Source organism: Danio rerio, chromosome 4, assembly GCF_049306965.1.
Source record: "Danio rerio strain Tuebingen ecotype United States chromosome 4, GRCz12tu, whole genome shotgun sequence".
Lineage (NCBI taxonomy): Eukaryota > Metazoa > Chordata > Actinopteri > Cypriniformes > Danionidae > Danio > Danio rerio.
The window spans coordinates 52,968,016-52,984,791 of record NC_133179.1 but is presented as its reverse complement, the minus strand read 5'-3'; the positions used below and the strand labels follow the sequence as shown (position 1 = coordinate 52,984,791).

At 38.5% G+C, this 16,776-nt stretch overlaps 2 long non-coding RNA genes across 4 annotated transcripts in view; both read right to left on the bottom strand.

Annotated features, from left to right (window-relative positions):
* The window catches only part of LOC141381964 (uncharacterized), a 1,176,553-nt gene that overhangs the window by 398,774 nt on the left and 761,003 nt on the right, over nucleotides 1–16,776 (bottom strand). The window lies entirely within an intron of this gene.
* LOC570694 (protein NLRC3) overlaps nucleotides 1–16,776 on the bottom strand; it is a 31,409-nt gene that overhangs the window by 7,316 nt on the left and 7,317 nt on the right. For all 3 annotated transcript variants that reach the window (XR_012402467.1, XR_012402469.1, XR_012402468.1), the window contains exons 2-10: nucleotides 16,189–16,467; nucleotides 12,918–14,736; nucleotides 12,106–12,279; nucleotides 11,822–11,995; nucleotides 11,543–11,716; nucleotides 11,268–11,441; nucleotides 10,993–11,166; nucleotides 6,211–6,384; nucleotides 5,337–5,383 (exon numbers count right to left, since the gene is read on the bottom strand). This is a non-coding gene — a long non-coding RNA (protein NLRC3). The remainder of the gene's footprint in view (nucleotides 1–5,336; nucleotides 5,384–6,210; nucleotides 6,385–10,992; nucleotides 11,167–11,267; nucleotides 11,442–11,542; nucleotides 11,717–11,821; nucleotides 11,996–12,105; nucleotides 12,280–12,917; nucleotides 14,737–16,188; nucleotides 16,468–16,776) is intronic.

The following is a 16,776-nucleotide window of genomic DNA, read 5'->3' as shown; positions in this document are numbered from 1 at the left end:
ACCCAGATTGTAGTCCCTCTTGCTTTTAGGGAATCTGTGATGCAGTTGGCCAATCAAGGACTCGCTAGTCATACAGGCGTTCGGAAAACCTATGATCGTATTATGCGACAGTTTTACTGGCCAAGAGTAAAACGAGATGTGGCCAGATTTATACGTTCCTGTCACACATGTCAACTTACTGGTAAGCCGAACCAAAAAGTGCCAACCGCTCCATTACAGCCTATTCCTGTGACATCTAACCCTTTTGACCATTTAATTATTAATTTTGTTGGTCCTTTACCTCGTTCCAGGGCTGGTCATCACTATCTCCTTACCATTATGTGCCAGACTACCCGTTATCCTGCTGCTTACCCACTGAGATCTATAACTACGAAGTCCATTCTGAAGGCCCTTACTGATTTTATGTCTATCTTTGGTATCCCCAAAGTGATTCAATCAGACCAAGGTTCTAACTTCATGTCCAAACAGTTCGCAAAAGCCCTCCGTCAACTTTAAGTTAAACACAATATTTCTAGTGCATATCATCCACAGAGCCAGGGAGTGCTTGAAAGATTTCATCAAACCCTGAAGTCTCTTTTAAGGTCATATTGTGTGGAGCTCGATGGTGATTGGGAAGAAGGCCTGCCATGGTTGCTATTAGCTATACGCGAGGTAACTCAAGAAAGTATTGGCTTTAGCCCAAATGAATTAGTTTTTGGACATGAAATACGAGGGCCCACTACTGTTTTGGCTGATGTGTGGCATTCATCTAAACCTCCTGACAACCTTATAGATTATGTAAGTGGTTTTCGTCGTAGACTTTATGAGATGCAAGCTGTTGCTAAAAAGAAATTGGGTAAGTCACAAAAGAAAATGCAGCAAAACTTTGACAAGAAGGCCAAATTTTGGAGTTTTCAGACAGGTGATCAGGTTTTAGCATTGTTTTCTCTTCCTACTAATCCATTCCAAGCTAAATTCACTGGACCTTACAGCATAGCTAAACGTCTTTCAGACAATAATTATTTGTTGAATACTCCTGAAAGTCGGAAGAAAGTTCAGGTTTGTCACATTAATTGGTTGAAACCTTATGTTGCTCCTGTTTGTTCTGCTTCTGTCAGTGTGGCGCCCCTATGTGATCATTCTGGTATAGAACCTCTCTCTGTGTTCCCTTCTCTGTCTTGCAGTATGGGTGAGGACTTATCTAAGAAAAATGAGGATGGGAGTCTTCTGTCTCAGGGGAAAATAGATGGATGCCTTAACAACTCTCAGATTCTTTCTGATTTGTCTGGCCATCTGTCTTATTTGATGGAAGATGAGAGAAATGACATCATTGAATTATTGATGTAATTTCCTTCCCTTTTTTTGGATGTTCCTAGTTGCACTATTGTCATTGAACATGACATTGATGTAGGAAATTCTTGTCCTATCAAACAAAATGCTTATAGGGTAAATCCAATAAAACGAGAGCTTTTAAAAAGAGGTGAACTACCTACTTGCTCATAATTTGGCTAAACAAAGTTCCCCTTGTGTATTGGTGAATAAACCTGATGGTTCATATCGGTTTTGCACCGATTATAGAAGATTAAATTCTTTTACCAAACCAGACTGTTTTCCCTTGCCTCGAATAGATGACTGTGTTGATCATGTTGGCTCTGCCAAATATGTAAGTAAGTTTGATCTACTTAAGGGCTATTGGCAAGTACCTTTAACTGCTCGGGCAAGAGAATTACCTGCTTTCGTTACCCCAGACTCTTTCCTTCAATACACTGTGATGCCTTTTGGGGTCCGTAATGCCCCCGCTACATTCCAACGATTGGTTAATCGTGTATTGCATGGAATGTCTGGATGTGAGGCTTATCTTGACGATGTCGTTTTGTATAGTTCTACCTAGTCTGAACATCTTGATAAAATCAAAGACCTATTTTCACATTTGGCAGAGGCTAATTTAACAATCAATCTTGCCACGTCCGAATTTGGAAATGCCACAGTCACCTATTTGGGTAAAATAGTGGGAAACGGGTACGTTAAACCAATTGGAGCAAAAGTTGAAGCTATTTGTAATTTTCCAACTCCCAGTAATCGGAGTGAATTATGACGATTTCTTGGAATGATTGGTTACTACCGGAGTTTTTGTAAAAACTTTGCTAGTATTGTTTCACCTTTGACTGATTTGTTGAGTCCAAAAATTGAGTACCAGTGGTCGGAGACATGTCAACAAGCCTTTGAAAATTGTAAGGCCTTGTTAGCATGTCCCCAGTTTTGACAGCTCCCAACTTTGAGAAGTCCTTCCGTCTCGCAGTTGATGCTAGTGGTTGTGGTGCAGGCGCGGTTCATTTGCAAGAGGATTTAAATCAAGTAGAACACCCAGTAAGTTACTTTTCAAAAAAGTTTAATCGTTATCAACAGGTTTTTTCCACCATTGAAAAGGAAGCCCTTGCTCTTGTTCTGGCTGTACAACATTTTGAGGTTTATTTAGGGTTGATCGCCGCACCGATTGTTGTTTATACTGATCATAACCTCTTGTTTTTTATTTAAATCGGATGAAAAACCGAAACCAATGAATCATGCGATGGAGTCTAACTCTACAGCCTTTCCATCTTGAAATTAAGCATGTGCACGGGAAAGATAATGTGATCGCGGATACACTCTCTATATTCATATTGCATGTTTCACTTTTGTTGTTCTTTTTGCACTTCTAGGGCCCAGAGGTGCTGGAAGAGGAGGAAGAGTGAGCTGTTTTATGAAAGGATGTATTTCTGTAATTGTTTGCTAATTTTTTTTCTTTTTGATTCTTTGGAGAATCTTTTTGAGGAGGGAGGTGTTACAACCCTTTCTTCTCTTTCTTACCTTTCGGTGGCCTCGCCATGTGACGTCACCGTTTATTAGTTAATTTATGGGTGGAGAAAGTATATATTTAAATTTTTGTGCAGAACGGCACTTCCTCTGGTGGACCATTATTCCACAGAGAGGTCATTTTGCTCCAACTCTTTCGTGATGCCGTCTTATGTTTTGTTTTGTATTTTGTTGAGAGAATTTCATCTGATTTCTTATTTATTACAAATCCCTAGACAGTTTGTTATACTTTAATATTCCCTTTAATAAATGTTTTTTTCGTTATATATCTGTTTGTGTGTCTGATCCTTTTTATGGTACGGTCGGGAGCGAGCTGGCCGTAACAGTATAAAGAGAGCAATTGTGCTCTGGATAATTGACTCTGTGGTGGTTTAGTCACTGGTCAAATCAGTAAAATTGGTTTTGACCTATTAAGTTTATATAATGTTGTATCACAAAAGAAACACTGTATTAAGAAAATGGAGCTCACAATCCTTTTTTTCAGATCATAAAACACATTGAACATCTGAAACACGTAAAACACACAGACATAAAGAGTCAGAGTATGCTTCTCAACTGTGGTTTTTTCCTACAGTGCATGCTGGGAACTATGGATGAATGTTGTATGATTCTCTTACCATGCACTGCAGCCAAAAATAAATAAAACTCTAACCACTGTTGAGATAGATATGCTGATTATTGATGTCTGTGTCTCTGAATTGATTCAAATGCTCAATGTGTTTCAATAAATATAAAACCACAGCTCAGGTCCATTCTCCTGATAAACACTGAATTTTGCTTCTTATGTGATAAACCATCATTTAAACATAACCTCTTATACAGTTACTCATGTCAAGATTAAGATTCAATACAGGATCAGTCTGCTTGATCACATTTGTTCTCATTATACTTGTCCTGGCAAGCAGAATAAAAAAATGTGATATTAGAAATCGAGTCCAAGTAAATCAACCACTTTTCTCCACAATGGTGACATCAGGGGAAAAAAAACATTTTTTTTTTTTTTGTAAAATGTAAAGAACTAAAACAGTTAATTCTCAATGAATCTCATATGGACTTTTGTGAACATCTGACAGAAATAAAGTCAATCAGGTAAGCAATGAGCAAACAGCAGGTGTTCATCGTCAGAGCTCAATCATCACTTAATTAACCCCATCATTGTTACATTAACTTTAACTGCTGCTGAGTAAATTTTGCTCAATTTAGAGAGGGATCAAATATTCTCTGAACTGAGTAAATTTTACTCTGAGGATTTTGCTGTGTAACCATTACTATAAAATAAATATTTAACACAAATGTCAATTACCAGTAAGAAAAGAAACAGTTGGAACAGTCAGGAACAGACCAGTTGTATGTAATATCCGAGTGCTTTTAAGGACTAAACTTACCTGGAATTGGCGAAAGCAGCCGCATGAGCAGCTTTGTTGACAGGCAGAATGAGCGCCGTTGTTTAGGAATTTAGGGAATCGACTTCAAAAGAGTCGATTCCTCAATGTGCTGGACCTTATGCTGGAATTGACTCGAAGACAGGAATCGACTCCCAGAAACGAGTATGTTTTTTTTTTTTTTTTTTTTTTCAAACTCTCCAGAATGAAGCAGTTACACGCTACACTACAGTTATAATGCTCATTCTTGAGCACGATGAACACAGAAGACACGTTTTACGCGTTTGCTTTTGAATTTTGAGACCACAAGCACTAGCTATTAGAATTAGTGCTGCGGAAGTGCTCTTGGTAACGTTATTATGTTACCATAGAATGACCAAAACAGAACGTCTTCCTTAAGTCATATTGGAAATGTTATTATATGACTTAAGGAGGACCATGTGAAAACGTTCTGTTAATGTTAGAAAGTTTCTCTTTGTAACGTTATTATGTGACCATAGAATGACCAAAACAGAACGTCCTCCTAAATTCCTATTCAAAACGTTATTATTTGACTAAAGGAGGACCATGTGGAAACATTCTGTTAATGTTAGAAAGGTTGTCTTTGTAACATTATGTGACCATAAAATAACCAAAACAGATCTTCCTCCTCAAGTCATAATGGGAACGTTATTATATGACTAAATGAGGACCATGTGGAAACGTTCTGCTAATGTTAGAAAGGTTCTCTTTGTAACGTTATTATGTGACCATAGAATGACCAAAACAGAACATCCTCCTGAAGTCATACTGGGAACGTTATTTTATGACTAAAAGAGAAGTTTTAAGAACGTCCCTAATGTTCTGTAAAGGTTCGGGACTTTCATTACCTTTAGGGAACTTTCAAGGAACGTTGCGAGAACGTCGCCTTCTACCTGGGTGTAAGCCTCTCTTTTGTTGGCTTCATTTTTCTTCTCCTCGTAAGAGGAATAAACAAATTGAATGTAAATTTTGTGTCCTGGTGTATTTTCCATCCATCTACTCAGTAATAATTTAATATTATAAGTGTTACATTTATTTTCTCTAGACAACTTAAATAAACCGTAACAGTGTGTGTGTGTGTGCATGTGTGTGTAGTCCTACATTTGCGTGGTCCTGCTGTGATCCTCTTGTGTCCTCCATGATCCAGACTGTAAACACACACAGATGGAGAGAATGAGCTGTTTAGTTTCCCCCTCAGCTAATAAGCTAAAGCTAGCACTGAGCTGCTCAGCTACACGCTCCAAACACTTCAGCTCAAACACACAACACTTGTTGGTTGAGCCGGGATGCACAATGAATGTAACACAGTGCGTTCTTTTCCTCTGCTGTTAGTGAAGCGAGCGCAGATACTGATCATGTTGATGGAGACACCCTGCTGCAACATTCATTTATTACAGTGATCACACTTAGCTTTGCCATCGTTCTTTAGCACATGCAGCCTTTGAGCACATGTTGCAGTCCATCTCTAAACTATGTTCAGATTATTAAAGCTGCTCGCCAGCGCCCAAGTTCCTGACAGATTAGCAAGTGAAAAATACACATGTGTGCACAGAGAAGAGGAATCCAGATGTTGATTTTAGAACAAGAGTCTGAACATTAATCCAAGTGTCTGATTCCAGAATCTGAATCCATCTTCAATCCCCAACCCTATTCCTGACCTGATATTGTAGGATTCTTCAGCAGAAATGGAGGAAGAAGTTTCTCTGCTCAGCTCAAATGCTGAAACTGTACAGTGTGTCCCGCTTAATGTCACTGTAACTGAGCCAATACACTCCAACATTTACAGAGGAGATTCATTTCACACTCAATGATTTGCTCTTCATAGACATGACTGTAATACTCTACAAGCTGTATCTTCTGTCTGTCCTCACCCCATAACCCTCACAGAAAACTGAAGCTGATCACAAAAGAGCTTTCTAGTGTCTTTTTAAAGCCATTCAGTGTAAAAGCACAAGGCCAGTGCTGCTCCACATACTTGAGTTTGTCCAGTGTGTAGTTTGGATCCTCCAGTTGTTCAGAGAGCAGCTTGACTCCTGAATCTCCTGGATGATTGTAGCTCAGATCCAGCTCTCTCAGGTGTGAGGGGTTTGAAGTCAGAGCTGAAGACAGAAAACCACAGCCTTCCTCTGTCACCATACAGCCAGACAATCTACAAACACAGCAATAGTCCACATCACACAGTTGGACAATCACACATCTCTTTGCGTTGTGAAGATGCTGACTGCTGTTTCTGCTCATGTCAACAGCAGTGATGAACACACACATCCTGATTAGCTTTCCTTACTGATCGAGCCCTCGCATCAGCAAACACACACATACACTCAACAAGGACTCCACATCATCTGTAGAAGTGTACAGAGCAAAGACATTGTTCATAATACACCACATCAAGCTGTAAAGTCTACTGAGGAGGAAGAAGACACACTTGAGCTCAGAAGATCATCTTAAAGTCATGTATAAAACAACAGAAAATGAGCTGATTTCATCATTTATATTGTGATTCTGTTGTGGACTAAAACAAAATGAGCTCAGACAAACACAAACCCGCTCTCTTCATGTGTTCATCACCTGACCCACAGTCACATTCCCCTGTCAGTCAGACACAAGCCCTGATCAATAAGAGACTGAGCTGAAGGAAAATGAATGAATGATCTTCAATCTGCTTCAACACACACACATTTGTATGGATATGAATTAATCACAGCCTTGCAGATGTTTAGCGTCTTCTTCTGCCAATCCAATAAAGGGGCTCCACATCTGGTAACACCTGTTCACACTGCTGTAAAAGCAGGTAAAGACACGTTTACACCTGCAATCTGAAAAGTGTTAGCGCTGCACTTTACCCAGGGTTATGAAGCGCTGCTACACAGTAAAATCCTTAGAATAAAATTTACTCTGTTCAGAGAATATTTGGTCCCTCTCTAAATTGAGCCAAATTTACTCAGCAGCAGAGTTAAAGATAACGAGACAATGATGGGGTTAATTGAGTGATGATTGAGCACTGATGATGAACACCTGCTGTTAATAAGCAGAAACAAGAGAAGCAGCAGCAGCTACGCTCATTGCTTACCTGATTGACTTTATTTCTATCAGATGTTCACAAAAGTCCATAAGATTTATTGAGAAATAACTGTTTTAGTTCTTTACATTTTACAAAAAAAAAAAAAAAAAAAAAAAAAGTTTTTTTTTTTTACCCTGATGTCACCATCGAGGAGAAAAGTGGTTGATTTACTTGGACTCGATTTCTTTTTTTTTTTTTTTATAAAATAAATTTTTAATAGGACAGTAGAGAGAATTGACAGGAAAGCATGGGGAGCAGAGAGAGGGGAAGGATTGGCATAGGACCGCAAGGCAGAATCGAACCTGGGTCGCCGCGAGCACCGGAGTGCATGTGTTGACACATTAACCACTACACCACTGGTGCCGACTAGACTCGATTTCTAATGATAATTTTTCTTTGCTCGCTAGGACAAGCATAAAGAGTGTAAATGTGAATAAGTTGACTGATCCTGTAATGATTCTTACTCTTGATAAGAGTAACCGTGTAAGAGATTATGTTTGACTCTGTAAAGTATATCAAAATGATGGTTTATCACATAAGAAACTAAACTCAGTGTTTATCAGGAGAATGGACCTCAGCTGTGGTTTTATATATAAATTTTTATTTATATATATATATATATATATATATATATATATATATATATATATATATATATATATATTTTTTTTTTTTTTTTTTTTTTTTTTGAAACACACTGAGCATATGACTTAATTCAGAGACACAGACATCAATAATCAGCGTATCTATCTCAACAGTGGTTAGAGTTTTATTTATTTTTGGCTGTAGTGCATGGTAAGGCGCAACATTCATCCATAGTTCTCAGCATGCACTGTAGGAAAAAAAAAAAAACTCACCATAGTTGAGAAGCATACTCTGATTCTTTATGTCTGTGTGTTTTAAGTGTTTCAGATGTTCAATGTGTTTTATGATCTGATAAAAGGATTGGTGAGCTCCATTTTCTTACTACAGTGCTCCTTTTGTGATACAACTTTATTTAAACTTAAAAGGTCAAAACCAATTTTACTGATTTGACCAGTGACAAAACCACCACATATTCAATAATCCACAGCGCAATTGCTCTCTTTATACAATATTTGCCATAATACACTGTTTGGCTATTAAAGAGAAACAAACACTAGAAATCAAGTCAAGAGTCCAAGTAAAGCAACTACTGTTCTTTTCAATGGTGACAGCTTAAACACAATAAGTGTTTTTTTTTTTTAATATATATATATATATTTTTTAATTGTTGTTGTAAAAAATGCCTTATTTAATTCGTAATATTATCACTATATGGAATTTTGTAGAGTGTGGCAGAAATAAGGCCAAAGAGGTTGTCAATAAGTATAGCTGCTGTTTGTGGAATTGCTTAATGATGCTCTGCTGAGATTTTGAAAGATTTGATGTGTTTTATTTAGTTTATTTTATGTACGGCTGTGACTGAAGGTAGATGTAGTTTTGTGTTTCTCTTCTGTTTCTGCTCATAAACAGCAGGTGTTCATCATCAGTGCTCAATCATTACTTAATTAACCCCATCATTGTCTCATTAACTTTAACTCTGCTGCTGAGTAAATTTTGCTCAATTTAGAGAGGGATCAGATGTTCTCTGAACTGAGTAAATTTTACTCTGATGATTTTACTGTGTATGGAGTACACAGTAAAATGAAGTTTGAGGAAGACGCAATGAAAAGTCCACAGGTTTGCAAACCCACCTACAGTTACAAACAATGGCGCCGATGAGAGCGAAGATAAGGTGAATGTTGATCCCCCAGCCAAGAGAGTGTTTTCAGAGAGAGTGCTGAAAGACTCAGAGTGTCTCAGCTGATTAATGGCCTGAATCTTGAAGTTCAGCACAAATGTCAGCTAAATGTAAAATCTAACACTCGACACTTCATCGCCAAAGAAGCTCACCTTTACTACGTTTAAACTGAAACTGTGGCTGATGATGAAGAACTGTACGGTTTTGAGCCGGTGGTCATCGTGAGAATCCTGCTCTGCCTGCTCATATATTGGGTCGGCTGACTCGCCTGCCTTATTCCACAAACACAGGACAATGTTAATCAGCGCATAACGAGACTGAGCATTTACAATGACACAAAACATTTAAAGAGCGACAGAAGTGAGAGGTTTCTTCCTTTCTTTTATTTTCTTATTTAGTTACTGATGACTGCTGTGCAGCTTTCAGACACCTTGAATTAAATTATATATTATAATATTTTGTTTGTTTTCTCACAGAAATATTATTTATTAAATTGACATGCATAAAAAACAATAAATATATAATAATGTTTGCTTGTCGCTGCTGGACACTTGGCAAAAGAAACAGCCAATCAGAAGGGTGCATCTTGTAAACAGCTGTCAGTGAGAGAAAATACATATTCAGAGATGGAAAGTGTGTGAAATGGAGTGATCAGGAGATGTTAGATGACATGATTTGCTCCTTGTGTTCTTTCATTTATACTTTTGTCTTTGTCTTCTTCAAGCTAATGACCTACACGGTGACATTTAATATACCTGACAGCATGAGGAGAGCTCATTTAGTTCATTACCATTATGATGGTGTTATGATTACTCTTACGCCTCACGTCTGCTGAAGCACTACGCACTTGCGCGCAGTACTATTTAGACGCTGTGTCAAGTTAAAGAACCTCCACACACAGCACCAGTCATCTGAGTCAGCTCCAAAAGCAGTGGAGAACTCCAAGCAAGTGTTGAACATTTCTGTTGACAGGAGCTCAGAGGCTGTGTCTGGACACCATTGGGCTTTCTGCTGCACTCTATTCAGTTCTGCATTCTGAGTCAATAAACCCTAATGCTGTGTTCTCACCAGATGCAGAACGCGCACATAAATCATGCTATTCGCGCATCAATTGCCGCCTGAACACTTGAGTTTACTCGCTTCTTTCGCGCGTCAAACCCTGCTTCATTTACGCGTCAAATCCGCTTCATTCACGCGTCAAATCCGCTTCATTCGCATGTCAAATTCACTTCAGAACAGACGCGGATTCGTGTGATGGGCAGGGCTTCTGTCTGCCCTGTGACACTAGCTTCATTGCTAAATGGCTAACATGGATTTTATGAATAAAATAAGAGTGTTTATGTGTTTGATGAAGGCTATAAAACAGCGTCGATACGTTTAGGGTCAAGTCCACTACATCCTTTCAGAGGTGCATCCAGCTCTGTGAGCTTATAAACTCCTCAAGAAACTTAACCTGGCTGACGGAGGCTTTCAGTGGTGCTTCTGACTGAGCCCAGCCCAGTTTGATGACTTGTTGTTGGTGTCGGCTGGGGGATTTCCCCCGGGACACCATCAACAGGTTCTACATCACAATCACACCCCCACAAGAACAAGCTTCTGATTGGTTAACGCGGCACGAATGTCCACTGAAGTTCAGATTTGCGAACTCGAGTGATTCACGCGAATCGCGTGTTAAGCGTGTCAAACGCGCAAAACGCTCAATTCGCGCCATGTCATTAGCATGTATTGTGCCATTTGCGCCGCAAGATGTCTAATTGACTTAACATGTAAATCACTTGCACTTGACGCGCGTTCAGCATCTGGAGTGAACACAGCCTGAGATTACCTGCTGCTCCTCCAATCAGCAACATGACAACACAAAATGCCCTAATATGAAATAATGCGGGCTATTATGAAATCGTTTAGTAGTTATTGTTGAGTGGAGAATCATTTACCTCAGTGTCTCCAGTTTACAGTGTTGACTCTTCAGACCATCAGAGAGAAGCTTCACTCCAGAATCCTGCAGGTCATTGTTACTCAGGTCCAGCTCTCTCAGCACACAGTTTGAGGATTGTAGAGCTGAAGACAAACTCTCACAGCACTGAACAGTGAGATTACACGTGATCAATCTGAGGATGAAGAACACAGATTACATTAACAGTGTATTTTTTGTCATTCACTTAATGTAAATAATAATTATAATCAATCAATCAGGTGTCTGAACTCAGACCTCAGTGATTCTAGTTTGCAATTTGGACTCTTCAGTCCATTAGAGAGCTTCTTCACTCCTGAATCCTGCAGGTCATTGTTACTCAGCTCCAGCTCTCTCAGGACACAGTTTGAGGATTGTAGAGCTGAAGACAAACTCTCACAGCACTGAACAGTGAGATTACACGTGATCAATCTGAGAAAGAAGAACACAGATTACATTAACAGTGTATTTTTTGTCATTAACTTAATGTAAATAATAATTATAATCAATCAATCAGGTGTTTGAACTCAGACCTCAGTGTTTCTAGTTTACACTGTTGACTCTTCAGTCCATCAGAGAGAAGCTTCACTCCTGAATCCTGCAGGTCATTGTTACTAAGCTCCAGCTCTCTCAGGACACAGTTTGAGGATTGTAGAGCTGAAGACAAACTCTCACAGCACTGAACAGTGAGATTACACATGACCAATCTGAGAAATAAAAACATAAATCAAATTTACAGTGTATTTTTTGTCATTTACCTAATGTAAATAATAATTATAATCAATCAATCAATCAGGTGTTTGAACTCAGACCTGAGTGTTTCTAGTTTGCAGTTTGGACTCTTCAGTCCATCAGAGAGAAGCTTCACTCCTGAATCCTGCAGGTCATTGTTACTCAGGTCCAGCTCTCTCAGTACACAGTTTGAGGATTGTAGAGCTGAAGACAAACTCTCACAGCACTGAACAGTGAGATTACACATGATCAATCTTAGAAAGAAGAACACAGATTACATTAACAGAGTATTTTTTTGTCATCCACTTAATGTAAATAATAATTATAATCAATCAATCAATCAATCAGGTGTTTGAACTCAGACCTGAGTGTTTCTAGTTTGCAGTTTGGACTCTTCAGTCCATCAGAGAGAAGCTTCACTCCTGAATCCGGCAGGTCATTGATACTCAGGTCCAGCTCTCTCAGCACACAGTTTGAGGATTGTAGAGCTGAAGACAAACTCTCACAGCACTGAACAGTGAGATTACAGCACTGAAGCCTGTGAGGAAAACCAGAAATGACTTTGCATTTATCTGCATTCTGCATTATTGCATTCTGCATTTATCCAGAGCAGAGACAAAAACACTTGAATGTTGTCTTTTAGTCTGAGCAAAGGTGAAATCACTATATGGACTCTGTAAATACTGAATTTAAGAGAGAATCCAAGGCTGTAAAATAAACATAAAAGTATTCTTTACCTAACAATTCACAGTTTTGTGTGATAATTAATTATTAGTTATCATTATTAAAAACTTTCTCCGTTTTCCAAACTCGTTAACATTTTAGAGCTAACAGTTTTGAAATGCACATTATCTATATATATATATATATATATATATATATATATATATATATATATATATATATATATATATATATATATGTGTTAAAGAAAGGTGAGATTATATTATTGTATTGTGTAAAAAGAGAATCAAAGTATTGAAAAGAATGTATGAAAATGGAGTAAACATAAAGAGAACAGATATTATATACAGCAGGAGATCAGTAATACATATTTGATGTGAAAGCACAAATAGTCTGTGCTGTTTCTGCACTGCGCACATTTGACTCATGGGTTGCAGATGTGTTGCAAATCAATGTGTGAAATGGGCATAAGTGTATAAAGAAAACTTTTACAGTGCTCTTGTGGTGTTTTTGACCACTGGTATCAGTCTCATCAGTGCTTCATCAGATCTTCTGTATTTCCGCAGTTCAAACTTCTCTTGAGTCTCTTCTGACATCAGGAGCACAAACACCAGACCCGACCACTGAGCAGAGGACAGATGCTGTGCTGTAAGATTTCCAGAGCTCAGACTCTTCTGGAGTTCCTCCACAAAGTCATCCTTCAGTTCATTCAGACAGTAGAAGAGGTTGATGGTCCTCCCTGCTGATTTCTCCTCCTCTATTTTCTTTTTGATATAGTCAGTCGTTTCTTTGATGTTCTCAGTTTCGAGCTTCAGTCCTGGCAGGAGCTGCTTCAGGTCACTCTGATTAGACTCCAGTGAGAGACCAAGCAAGAACCGGAGGAAAAGGTCCAGGTGTCCGTTCCTGCTTTGCAAAGTCTTCTCGACTGCATCCTTATGAAGTTTAAACAGGGTCTTTGTAGAGAGTTTCCATGTCAGTTTCTTTTTCCAGGAATCAAGAAATAGATTTGCCTCCTTGTCTTTGTAAGTGAAAAACACATAGAGAGCAGCAATGAACTCCTGAACGCTGAGATGAACAAAACTGTACACCTGTTCCCCTGAAATGGGGTTTTCCTCCTGAAACATTCGAGTACATAATCCAGAGAACACAGACCCTTCCTTGACATCCAGCCCACACTTCTTCAGATCTGCTTTGTAGAAAATCAGTAGTCCTTCCTGCAGCTGTTTAAAGGCCAGTTTCCCAAGCTTCAGAACAATGTCTTCAAAAGACCAGGCTTTAGCTTTAGGTTCAGAATCGTTGCTGTATTTTTCTTTCATCTGTTGCTTTTGAGACAGTAAGTAGCTGGTGTACATCCCTGTGAGAGTTGTGGGTTTTTTTTCATTGCTCTCTTGACCCAGCAGAGGCTGAAGAACAGTGAGAGAGATCCAGCAGAAGACGGGGATGTGGCACATGATGTACAGACTCCTGGATTTCTTGATGTGGCTGATGATGTTTCCAGCAACCTCAGGACTGCTGTTTTTGATGAAGTACTGCTCCTTCTGATCATCATTGAATCCTCGCACCTCTGTGACCTGATCAATGTAGTCTTGGGGTATCAGACTGGCTGCTGCTGGTCTGGATGTGATCCAGATGAGGGAAGAGTGAAGCAGCTGTCTCTTTAAGAGATTTACTACTATCTTACTCACTGTCATTTCCTTATCAACATCTGTAAAGCCATCATCCTCTTTAAAGTTCAATTCAAAGCGATATTCATCCAGTCCATCAAAGATGAACATGACCTTGCCTTGTTTTTTAGGAAGAGAGCTCAGTCCTCCACTGCTAAAGAAGTACTTGTTAAGCAGACCTATAAGACTGTACTTTTTTTCTTTAATCAGATTCAGTCTACGGAACGGCAGTGGAAATATGAAGACTATTTCCTGATTGTCTTTTCCTTCAGCCCAGTCAAGGATGAATTTATTGACAGAGACAGTCTTTCCCACTCCTGCGATCCCCAGTGTCAGGACTCTTCTGTTTTGCTGACCTGTGTCAGGCTGGACTTTAAATATGTCGTTACACTTGAGTGGTTTATCCTTGGCTGTATGTTGGTTGTGTTTTGACTCCATCTGTATCACCTCATGGTCATTTTCTCTTCCTCCAGTCTCGTTCTCCACCACATATAGATCAGTGTAAATATCATCCAGGTGCTTCTTACGACCTTTCTGTGAATTACCAATCAATATCTGCTTATAGTCCTCCTTTAACTTCTCCTTTAGTTCATGGCTGGTGTTTGTGTAATCAACAGGAGGGGATTTACAGGTCTCTGAAGCTGCACCTTTACAAGAGAGAGAGACAATTATTTTTTTTTTATTAAAGTGAATCATAATTATGTCCCGTGCTTTTCAATACTAAAAAATAACAACAGCACCCATGGAGTCGTTTGTTTCATCATTTAAATGACGTGACACCTGTATGGTAACTTGAATGAGCAGGGGTCGGTGATTTGACTTGAATCTTATATTGTATTGATGTCAACAAAGTTGATTACTCAGAATAATGCAGGATGTTTCAAAAATAATTCTCCAGAATTAAAGTGTGTCTATTACAGGTTTTTGAATTACTTCATACTCTGCTGATCATTTGCTGTCTCAATGTTTCCTGACCTTTCAATTTATTTAGATATTTTTATTTTTCCCCACAGGAACAACTGTCTGCAAACAAAACATGCACACAAATATAGAGATATTTTATTTTTAAAAGAAAAAAATAATGGTTTTTGTCCCCAGAAAAAGGCTCTTTCATTTGAAGAAGAAAAGCTGCAGGGGCTCAAGCCTCCAAAGCGAGATCCAAGGACAACTCCATTATTATTAAGAAGTGCACAGTGTGAGCCGGCTTTACAATGTGTTCTTGTTCCAGTAATGTTTATTTTACAACTGATCTTTGTTCTTGTTTTCCTTTGCTCAACTCTATATTCCATCATTGTTTATTCTGTCTGTGCAAATGAGTAATAAATGATTGTTTTGATAATTTTATCTTTGAAGGTCTTCTCACTTTGTAAAGCATAAATTGTGTAAAAGGCTTGATAGAGATCTTGCAGTTGGATTATGATTCTGCTAATGCTCAAATATTTGAACAGTCATGCAGACTCCTGATGACAGAAGATGAGGGAACACTACAGAAACCCATTTCTCACATAAACTTTAGTGAGAGTAGTATTCATTCATTCATTCATTTTCTTTTCAGCTTGGTCCCTTTATTAATCTGGGGTCGCCACAGCAGAATGAACCGCCGACTTATCCAGCACATGTTTTACACAGCTGATGCCCTTCCAGCTGCAACCCATCTCTGGGAAACATCCATACACACTCATTCACACTACACACTACAGACAATTTACGGACATTGTGAGCTGGCTTTACAATGTGTTTCTGTTTCAGAAATGTTTGTTTTACAACGTATTCTAAGCTTCTTCATTCTTGTTTTACTTTGTTTATTAACATAGGTATGGCTTGTGCTTCCCATTAGAAAAAAATAACAAATGCACATATAAATAAAGTAACAAATTCAGATGAACGAAGACAAACAATATATTCACACTATTTAGCTATATACAAAATATTAAATGTATTTAAATGCATTGCTTAGAAGCTGTGCAATAAATGTTATGACAATACATCTGACTCAAAAACCGTTTCTAGGACAGAGTTTTAACATGAAAGATTTGAGCTGATAAAAATGTAAATCAACTGATCACATTTGTAAATTTTGACAGTGAATTAAACAATACCTTGCTGCTGTTTTTTCTCCAGCTCTTCAGCTAATTGATTCTGCTTTATTTTCCTCAGGGTGTCCACTGTGATCTTCACAGCTCTTTCTGATCCAAAACATGACACCAACTTATCCACTGTCTTTCGCCTGTCAGCATTCTCCAATTCTCCTGTTGAAATCTCTCTATGGTCAATCATTAAATGCCATTGAAAGTCCTTTAGCGTATCTTCTTTCAGTTCATCCAGTGAGTCCTTGAGCCGCTGTTTAACATTCGCCATGGTGCTTCACCCATTCACAGCTACAGGACAAGAGCAACAACATCTGCATTAGTTTTACAATTAACATATGGACCTGAGCATTTATATATAAATTGAAAAAGGAAATTAACTAGTGAGAAACTTCACATATCAGAAAGCTAAATATTGAAAATTGATTGTCACTACTTTAAGTGGGTTAAAAAAGTTGAATTATTGCTAAAAAGTGAACACTGAAGAAACTGATGACTAATATAATATAAAAGCTCTTGGAACGCAGTTGTACATGCTCAGAATCCTCTGAATCATGGTGTTCTCTTTCAAACATTCGCTCGGTATCTCACTATGGGAAA